At 43.2% G+C, this 10,030-nt stretch overlaps 1 pseudogene across 1 annotated transcript; it reads right to left on the minus strand.

Annotated features, from left to right (window-relative positions):
- Positions 1 to 949: 949 nt before the first annotated feature.
- On the minus strand, positions 950 to 1,151 carry LOC309837386 (small integral membrane protein 10-like protein 2A; annotated as a pseudogene). Its single transcript has one exon. The product of its transcript is annotated as a small integral membrane protein 10-like protein 2A (transcript).
- Positions 1,152 to 10,030: the final 8,879 nt, after the last annotated feature.

Consider the following 10,030-nt stretch of genomic DNA (forward strand, 5'->3'; position numbering starts at 1 on the left):
TTCCATTTCTTCCTCTTTGCCTGCCAACTTGTTGCCTGTACTTGTCAAAGTTGGTTAACATTCCCACTCTGTTCTATAACTGTCTCCCCTGCTTTGCCTAGAGATTTACTCTAAAAATGAAAATGCGTAACAAATATTTCCATTGCAAAGATTATTTAAACACTGTTCACTGAATGGTAAAGTTGAACGCTATGATTGGATTTTCTGTGACTGCAGAGTTTTGATCCACATGCCAGTGTTCAGATTCCCTTTCTCACACTCCAGGCAACGGTTGAAAAACAGGCCACATCTGAGGTTGCTTCATATGTGAAGCATGCTCTCCTTGTACAGTTTGAAATGTTTGTTTTTCCCAGTAGATTCTGTTTGCCGTTGTTTTTTCTTTGGGGATGAAGAAATGTCTGCCTTCAGATCATGTTGTAAATTTCCTCCGTCTAACTCCATCCATCTGTTGCCTAGAATCGATTCCATTCAGTTGGAAGTCTCTTCTCTTCTTTTTCTAATTTGCAAGATTTGTCTCCTATTTGGACCATTCTTGTACAGTTTATCTTTTTTTAAGTTGTTAGTAACTTTTCCTTTTTTCCCCCTTAGGGCATCCTGTGCTTACTGTCATTTCCCTACATTCGGTGCTGTCTTTTGTTTTATGGATGCAAGAACTTCTCAAATATTTCTGAGGATTTTCAGATTTTTAAGTTCTGTTCTTTGAATTAGCTATTTCCTTGAGATTCAACATTTAATTATATCTTAGGCTTTTTTGGTTATACTGCAGGCTTTCAGCAAATGATTTCTAGCCGCCCATTTATATGAAAAGATGGGGCAATGGCAAGACCGGCAGGCAAGTCTGTGTGCGCGAGGCGAGCTGGTCGCTTTGCTCTAGGGCGGGCGAGGTCGGGGGTGGAGCTCAGCCATCCTGCTGGGCACCCCCCTCCCAGAGTGCCACAAGTTAGTTGCTCTAAATATGTACCTGCAGGCGCACTTTGAGAATCACCGAAGCCACGACTTAGAAGTAGGGGAAGTTCATGCGCAGACCTCCAGGCCAGGTCGAAGAAGATGATCAGCGTGCGTGTGAGCCCCTTGCAGAAGGCGCCGTACGAGCCGCCGGTCGCGGCGGAGCGCGACAGCCGTACCGCCAGGCCCGAGAGGGCCGCCGCCATCGGTCTGCTGTGGCCTCCCGCCGGCTCCGCGGCCGGAGGGACGCACGCGGGAGAAGCGGCGCGGGAGGTGGATCGCGCGGCCGCAGATGCGAGCTGCGGTGCAGGGCGGGCGTCCTCCGCCTCCTCCGGCTGCGCTCGGGCCACCGCCCAGCACTGTTCTTAAAGATGTTCAGAGAAAGAGATTACAGTCTTTCAGCAGCAAAACACGATGCTGCTTTCCTCCCTGCATGAATCATTGATTTGGACAGGGGAAGGTGAAACTTCAGTTTTAAAAATTAACATTGAGATGATTGTGTTTGGGTGCTGTCCTATAGGTTTTCTTTTAGAGAAGCTAAAGTCACAGGACCTTTTAGCCTTCTGTCTTCTGATTATCTCAAAGGATTGGTTGGAAAACCAGACTTCATTTTTCCAACCAGTTCCCAGAAATGGTTGGGTCAGTCTCAGGGGGACCAACTGGCTTCCAGAGAAGAAAAAGTAAGTGATCAGACTTGGTGTTTCTAGGAGTTTGAGGTCTGACAACAGGTCATGGAGTTAGGCAGTTCTCAAACCATTTCTGGATGTTGGAAGTTATCAGCGTGAGGTTTGGTGAGGAGGACAGACACTAGGACCCTGAGTGAGACATTTATTTAAGAGAACACATCAGGAGAGTTAAGGGGGAGAGTGTTCACAGTTTTAATAACCACCACATAACTAGGGTTTGTTGTTTTCATAGGGCTTATCATCTCCTTGACTTATGAGAGGTAGGTATCTATTTCACACAAACTTATCTGGATGTCCCTCTTCATGGGGGAGAACCTAAGAAAGAGAAATTTCCCAAGGTCTCATCTTTTTTCTTTTTAATTTTATTTAATCAATTAATTTATTTATTTTTGGTTGTCCCGGGTCTTGGTTGTGGCATGCTAACTCTTAGCTGCGGCATGCAAGTGGGAGCTAGTTCACCGACCAGGGATCGAAGCCGTCCCCTGCATTGGGAGGCAAATTCTTAACCACTGGGCCACCAGGGAAGTCCCCCAAGGTCTCATCTTAACTACAGTAAGCTTCTGTTGAGGGGGCTAGTGGATCTCCCACCTCACTGAGTCACAGAATTATAGAATGGCAGAGATGGAAAGTCCCTGAGTCATCTAATCAAGTTTTCAAATTCCTTGAAGATAAACACCTAGAGGCTTTGTTTAAAAACAAATGAACAAACAAGCATATAAGCAAACAAAAAATAAACAAACAACCTAGGGCCATTTAATCAGAAGTTCAAATAGAGGGTTTAATAATCTCAATATTTAACCACTACTTCTAGGGATTCTCATCTTTGGGGAAGTATTAAAAACACTATAATCCAACACCTTCATTTTTCAGATGGCAAGATTGAAATATACATAGGAAGTGGTTTGTCAAAGTCACCCAGCTGGAGGAGAAGAGTTAATATTCCTGAAGAACACATACCCTACAGTTACTACCCATGAACCCACCCACATATGTACAACTATATGTGTTTCTTTAACCTGTTGGTTATGTAGTTGCCCAGTGGATTCATAGGCAAAGAAGATTGTATAAATAAGTATTTTGGGGTCTCTTGTTGCTAAATCCATGGTAAGAAAGAACTTTTAAATTCATTGTACTTTTTGTTTAGCTTTATAATCTCAGAAAAGTCTTTATCACAGCAAAACGTGTTTTCAGAACTTGGCTTTCTTAGGAAACATGAGACTTTGAAATGCAAACATACCTCCTTGCACAAAGAGCTTCAGTGAGTCAGAAGGCCTTGTTTAAAGAAAAACCAACATTTAAAATTGAAAGCAAGATGAAAGCATAATACAAGGATTATTTCCCTTATCTTGAACATTGGCCAGAGTTTATTCACTTATGTATACACATTACATTAGATCAGTGTGTCATGAGGAACATTGTTCTGGAGATATTAATAGGTGTGCTGCCAACAAAGCTTTTTCTCATCGAAGTTTGGGAAATGCTGCATTATGCTACCCTGTCTTGGAAATACAGAAGGCACATTAGCCTGTTGCTTTTGGGCCCAAAGGCAGAGTAAGAAATAGAATACCTAGATGATGGCATAACAAGGAATCCCTTCTATGGAAGGAGGCTGACTTCTGGGTCCGGATGCCCCTCCCCCACCCCAGGGACTTGGAGGGCAGCAGCCCAACGCTCTGGAGTCCTCTGGCTTGGCCAGTTCCTCATTCCCTGCTTTGACCACCAAACTTCAGCCACACTCACATGAACAAGGGAGGCATCAAGGAGTTCTGTCCTCTCACTTGTAATCTTGTTTTATGATCACTACTTTTCTATGGCTATGTCAAGATGTTCTGCTACTGATATCTAGTTTCCCCCAATTTTCAGGAAAATATATTACCTCAATGGATAGAATTTAACACTTAAAAAATTTTAATTTCTTCCATGATTTCCTCTTAAATCTTTGGGCCTGCTACTCCTTATACATATTCAAGTCCAGTATAAAGCAATGCACTATCTTACACAATGGCATCATTCGTTATTTTCAGTTGAACAGATCATAGTACTTCGTGGTCTTACAAAGATCCCTGTGGTACTTAACCCTACCACGACCCATGGATTGAATATGCTGCTACTGATGCCAAAAGCTCGGCCTCTGTGCACTAGTGTTGAATTGAATCTTGGAGACAGAGTTTTGGGTGAAGTAGAAAAGAATAGCTTGGGGCTTCCCTGGTGGTGCAGTGGTTAAGAATCCGCCTGCCAATGCAGGCGACAAGGGTTCAAGCCCTGGTCCGGGAAGATCCCACATGCCGTGGAGCAACTAAGCCCGTGCACCACAACTACTGAGCCTGCTCTCTACAGCCCGCGAGCCATAACTACTGAGCCCATGTGCAACAACTACTGAAGCCTGCACGCCTAGAGCCCATGCTCCACAACAAGAGAGCCACTGCAATGAGAAGCCCACGCACGACAATGAAGAGTAGCCCCCGCTCACCACAACTAGGGAAAGCAGCAACGAAGACCCAATGCAACCACAAATTAATTAATTAATTAAAAAAAAAAAAGAAAAGAATAGCTTTAATGCTTTACCAGGCAAAGGGGGACACAGAGGGCTCCTGCCCTGAAAAAGTGTATGTCCCCACCTAGGAGGATTTGATGAGGCGTTTTATAGCAATAGTTCAAGGGTGGGGTTGCTGACAAGATTAGGGTGTGTACAGGGCCTGCACTCCCTTCATCTCATCTCAGGTGGTCGGTCTCCTAATCTTTTTTTTTTTGTATGGTTCGCGGGCCTCTCACTGTTGCGGCTTCTCCCGTTGCGGAGCACAGGCTCCGGACGCACAGGCTCAGCGGCCGTGGCTCACGGGCCCAGCCGCTCCGCGGCATGTGGGATCTTCCTGGACCGGGGCACGAAGCCGTGTCCCCTGCATCGGCAGGCGGACTCTCAACCACTGCGCCACCAGGGAAGCCCCGGTCTCCTAATCTTGATGAGCTTCTCTGGTCCCTTTAATCCGGCTTCAAGTGGTTTGTAGGCTGCTCCTCCCTTGTTTAGCAACTGTTCGAATCAGCCCTCCGGAACTCAGGGAAGGTCATGGAGGCTGGAGTCTTGCCTACAAGAAACGGGGGAAAAAAGGCCTCCGTGCCAGGAGCCCCACACGGCGCCGCTAGGTTTCACTATCTGCTTTTATTGAGGGCTGACACCAGCAGTGGTCACTCAGACTGTGGTCATGCAGCTCCTGCACCAGCTCTTATGAGGACATTGTTCAACAGATCATCCCATATCTGTCCTATGAAAAACCACACCATATTCTTAGCTGACAGTTTGGTGTCAGGGACTAGTGTGTCTTTTGAAGGACTGAAATGTGTATGGCAAAAGTAGAGGTTTACTAGATTTTATTGATGAATAAACGAGTAGCAGTACTCCAGGTTCAGGGTGAGGGAAGGAAGAGCATGGCTTGTTTTTAAAATCAGATACCGTATGAAGCATTGTGTACTATGTTTTGCCTTGGTTGTTGGGAAGCTTAGCTCTAAATTAATGCTTGATGCAATAACTATTTTATCCGAGGCTCCAGTCTCAATTATTGGCCCCCTTCCCAGAGGCTTTATTTATTTTTAGCATTCTATTGTACATGTGTTTTTGTTAGCAATGGTTTTAGACTATCATAAGATATAGAATAAAGTGAGGCAAGAGGTATGGATTAGGACACACTGTGGTTCAAGTGGCTGATCCTTGGGCAAGTCACTGATGTGCTCTGTGTCTTAGTTGTCTTACTTGTTATTGTGGGGAATGTTGAGAGGATTACATGAGGCAATGCTTAGGAATCGCCCAGCAGAGTGCCTGGGACGTGGATGGTAAGCATCTGATAAGTGTTAACGGTACACAACAACAACAATAAAAATTAAGCAGTACAAATATTTGTTGAAAAAAAAGTTGGTTACCAAATGGGTTGACAATTGATATTCAAAGTTTGAGAGAAGGCTTTATGGGAAGATAAGCCAAGAAGCCTTAGATTGTCATTACCTCAACTCTTTCAGAAAGACTGTCACAAAAGATTAGACTAGAGATTCCATAGTATAAAATGAAATGCATCATGCTTTAACTCCAACATTTAATAGCCATTTTATACTCTTTGGCCTTCTCTTCACTCCAAACCAATCCTCTTGCCATAATATAATTCATTTCTTATTTATTGCCATTTCACTGTTTTTCCTAAATTGATAATACTCTGTGATATACTTTATTAAACATTCTTTTTGTAATCTTAAAAAAAATTAGGCAGTATAATACAAATGATAAATACCTTAAATAAACACTTTGTATGCATAGTCTGATAAAACCATTTTGATCACTTTAGTTTATTATCCCATTGCTCCTAATAAAAGTGCTTTACAGGGCTTCCCTGGTGATGCAGTGGTTGAGAGTCCACCTGCCGATGCAGGGGACACGGGTTCGTGCCCTGGTCTGGGAAGATCCCACATGCCGCGGAGCGGCTGGGCTCGTGAGCCATGGCCGCTGGGCCTGTGCGTCCGGAGCCTGTGCTCCGCAACGGGAGAGGCCACAACAGTGAGAGGCCCGCGTACCGCAAAAAAAAAAAAAAAAAAAAAAAGTGCTTTACATGTTAACTTATGCAAACATATGTTTCTGATGTTCATTGATGGAAATGTTTTCTTCCTTACAACAACCCTCTGAAGTGAGACTATCATTCTCTCTATTCTTCAGATGAGACAATTGAAGCACAGAGAAGTCAACTTATTTGCCCAAGGTCATAAAAATAGTGAGTGGTAGAGCTGATTCACCCTCAAGCCCTCCAACACTAGAGTGGTTTAACTGTGGTGCACTCTGCTTCCAGCTAGTATTTATTGAGCACTCACTATGTGCCAGGCTCTGTGAGAAGGACATTACCTGCAGCATCTTATTTAATCCTTCCGACAACCACATGAGGTAGACCCATTGGAAGTTGCCATTTGAAAAAATAACCCATTGGCTCTAACATAAAGATCAAATTTGAAATCATCTGCAAATGAATAGAACGGTTAACATTTATACAATACTTCTTCTCTGACCATGGAAACTCTTCATTAATAGAATTCATGGTTGAGGAATACAAGATCTTATGTGAAAAGGGACCAAAGTAATGAACAAGGCCACAAAAGCCCTTATACATATTCATCTTTTCTAAAATTAAACCAGTAGAGACTCTACACTCAATAGACCAGCTGTGGCATTTCCCATCCTCAGTCACTAACAACCCAGATGCCTGTTGTATCTCCTCACAACCCAGTTGTAGGAAAAACATGGCAGCTGCAACAAGACTTGCAATGATCTGTACTTCAAGTTCACTCGGTGTGAAATTTTTGGCAATGTGGAATAATATACAAATGTATATGTGAGGCCTAGAATTTCTCTGAAGGGCAAACTTGCATCCACAGAGCGATTGCTACATCAGTGGTGTTGCGGGGTCTCCTTCCATGAGCTGATGAGTGAAGCACTTGGCAACATTGATATCTGTCTCCTGGGGTGAAAAAGTTGCAAGGAAGAAAACCAGGAAACGTTCCCTGTGCTCTGGGATCACTTTTCAGATCTAGGATCTGTGACACGAATCCAGCTGATCCTAAATGCTCAAGACAAACTATTTTGCTCATATCCATAGACCACAAAAAAAGAAGAGTCGACTTCTTTAAGTATAGGCTACTTGAAATATTTTCAAGACAGCCTCAGGGTTTTGAGCTACTAATCAAAGACATGAATGATTGAAGCCTTAATGAAGCAGCTCAGTTGCTGGTAAAGACAGGCATTTCAATGTGTTATTACTGTTGCCATTTGGGTTCTTCAGGAAGCAGGCTCCAAGACAGAACGTAGTGTGTAGATGTGTATTGAGAGATGATCCCCTGTTGTCTTCCAAAGTAATCAAAGCAATCAAATAACTGTGTTTTAAGTCACTTTGGAATCATTTTTACATGGTTATGCCTTCCACTCTACATGATTAGGTTCAAGTACATTACTTGGTTTTGTTTTCTCTAAATTTAGCAAAGTGGAGAAGATGTTTGCTTACAGATATAAAAATTTTGGAAGGATAAACCATAAAAAAGGGGTTACCTGTGGGGAAAGGATGAAATAGCATGGAGGGGAGGAGGATAGAGGCAATATTTTTATAGATTTGACTTTAGAAACATGTTCATGTTTTATGTAATTATAAAAAATCATATTAAATTAAAAGCATCCTTAAAACTCAAAAAAATGTAACTTTTGAAGGCTGCTTCTATCACTTCAGAACTGGGAAGCCCTCAGCAAGTTACTTACTAAGCCTTGACTGACTCATCTCTAAAACTGGAATAATTATAGTGACTCACTGGGTTAATATAAAGATTAAATAAGGCACATTAAACATACTTAACACAGTGCCTAGCATGAAGCAATTGTCCAAAGTATATTAGCTATTATTTGTAACCCTAAAAGTTGGATCAGAATAATTTGGAATCAAGTATCTGTTTTATGTGAAAATTCTCCCCGAGATCCTTCTTAATATTGAGATCCTCCAAGATATTTAATATTTCACTTACAAAAATATAGTTTTTCAGAAGTGGGTCTACTACAGCCTTGAGAAGGGGAGTGGTGGTCTTTACCAGCCCAGCACAGAGAACCTGCTGAGAGCTGGAACTCAGAGGCAGTGTTAATTCCACCTTACAGCAGTGAAGGAGAGGCAGTGTTCCCCGCACACCAAGGAGCGCCCTGCCTCCTTGAGCAGAAAGAAGCTTCTAGAATTCAACAGGAGATGAGTTGGTGGGGAAATTGAGACGTGCTGGGCCATGGTCTTTCGTGAGAGGAAAGGCTTTTCCAGCCAGTCTTCCTTCTAACATGTTCCTTCTCCATTACGCACATACATATATGAGCATCACTTCTTTGTGAGTCTGAGGGGGTCAGCATGTGGTTGGCAGGGATGTTCCTGAGAGCCGTTCCTACATCAGGATGTCTAGCAATAACTAAACTATACGCCAAAGTGAATTTGAGCCATGGAAATATGTCCCATTAAATCCAGACTAAATGAGTTTAGACCCAACTCATTCTTTCTTTACCTGGACCCTAAAATTGTTCTCAGACATCCCAAAACCACCAGCATAGGGGAGAGTGGTATGAAGGGGGGCGGGTACCATGGAAAGAGACAAGAGGCTTAACCAGCTGCAGTTAAAATATTGCGCTTTTGCAAATTTGTAAAAAACGTATGACCATATAAACACATTGTTAGGGGCCCTCCCAAGGCAATGGTAGGAACTCTGTGACCAAGGGACCTTGTAGCGGGACCTTGTAGTGTGGGCTTTGTCAGAGTCACAGTAAATCTGCCTCTGCTTATCAGGAAAGCTCAGTTTTCAGTTTCTGGGAAATCTTTTTATAGAACACAGCCTCATTTCTCAATTATTAGCCTGTGGGTTGAGGTATTTCCGTGGCCAGTTTTCTAAAAATGGAGAGACCTGCATTTAAAAGCTAGAAACTACATGCGGTGGCTGATGGGGGTAAGGAAGCGGCAGCACCGGCTGCTTCCAGACTAGCTCTGAGGGTGCAACAGCCATGGCAGGGGGCCAGATCTGAGCAGGGAGGGAGCACCTTAGGGAATAGCTGCACCCCACACACAGGGTGGGGGACCGCTAATGACCGCAGCTGTTAGCAAGGTATGATGGCAGGGGGAAAGCTACTGAAAGCCTCTCTTTCCCACCCACCCATCTCCTTAGGGCGCCCACTGTCACCCCTCCACCGGGGAGCTATAATTACACTGGACAGGTTGAGTGGGAGAATTCTGGATGTGTTCCCATTATGGCCTTATTGATATCTCTGTTATCAGGCCTCAGGCCCCAGCCAGGAGAAGCACCTGGTGTAATTCTATTTATCACTAAATCCTTAATATCCCCTTGGAGTGTCAGGACTCATCATTCCAAAGACGGCACGAATGAAGAATATTATTGCAAATCACTCATCTCAGACCTGGGCCCAGACTTTGTTTTGCATTTTTATAAATGGCTAAAAGTTTAGCTTAGGTTGGATCAGTTAAAGTCATAGCATTTTAAATTTCACCTAAGGTTAAAGGTAGCAGCTTTCAAAACTCTTGATTTCAGAATATCAGGAAGTAACTAAATGAATTAATTGGAAATTATTATTGGAATCAATGAAGCTTTCAGAACTGCCCTTGTGAGTTCTATAACAAACTCCTTTTTGTTTGAATTTCAAAAAATGTCACCCAGAACATGGCTGGAAGTTCCTTAGATGCATATCTCTGTAATGAACAGGAGGTTTGAAAACGTGCCCTGCTTCTACAGCAGACTTTATTGCTTCTCAAGATGGAAAGCATTTTAGCTTACAAAAAACAACCACCACCATTTCCCTCTTTAATTCCTATCTCTCTGACAGAAACACACTTGAAAGATTCAGTTTGGTG

This window comes from Grampus griseus, assembly GCF_964374135.1.
Source record: "Grampus griseus genome assembly, chromosome: 1".
Classification (NCBI taxonomy): Eukaryota; Metazoa; Chordata; class Mammalia; order Artiodactyla; family Delphinidae; genus Grampus; species Grampus griseus.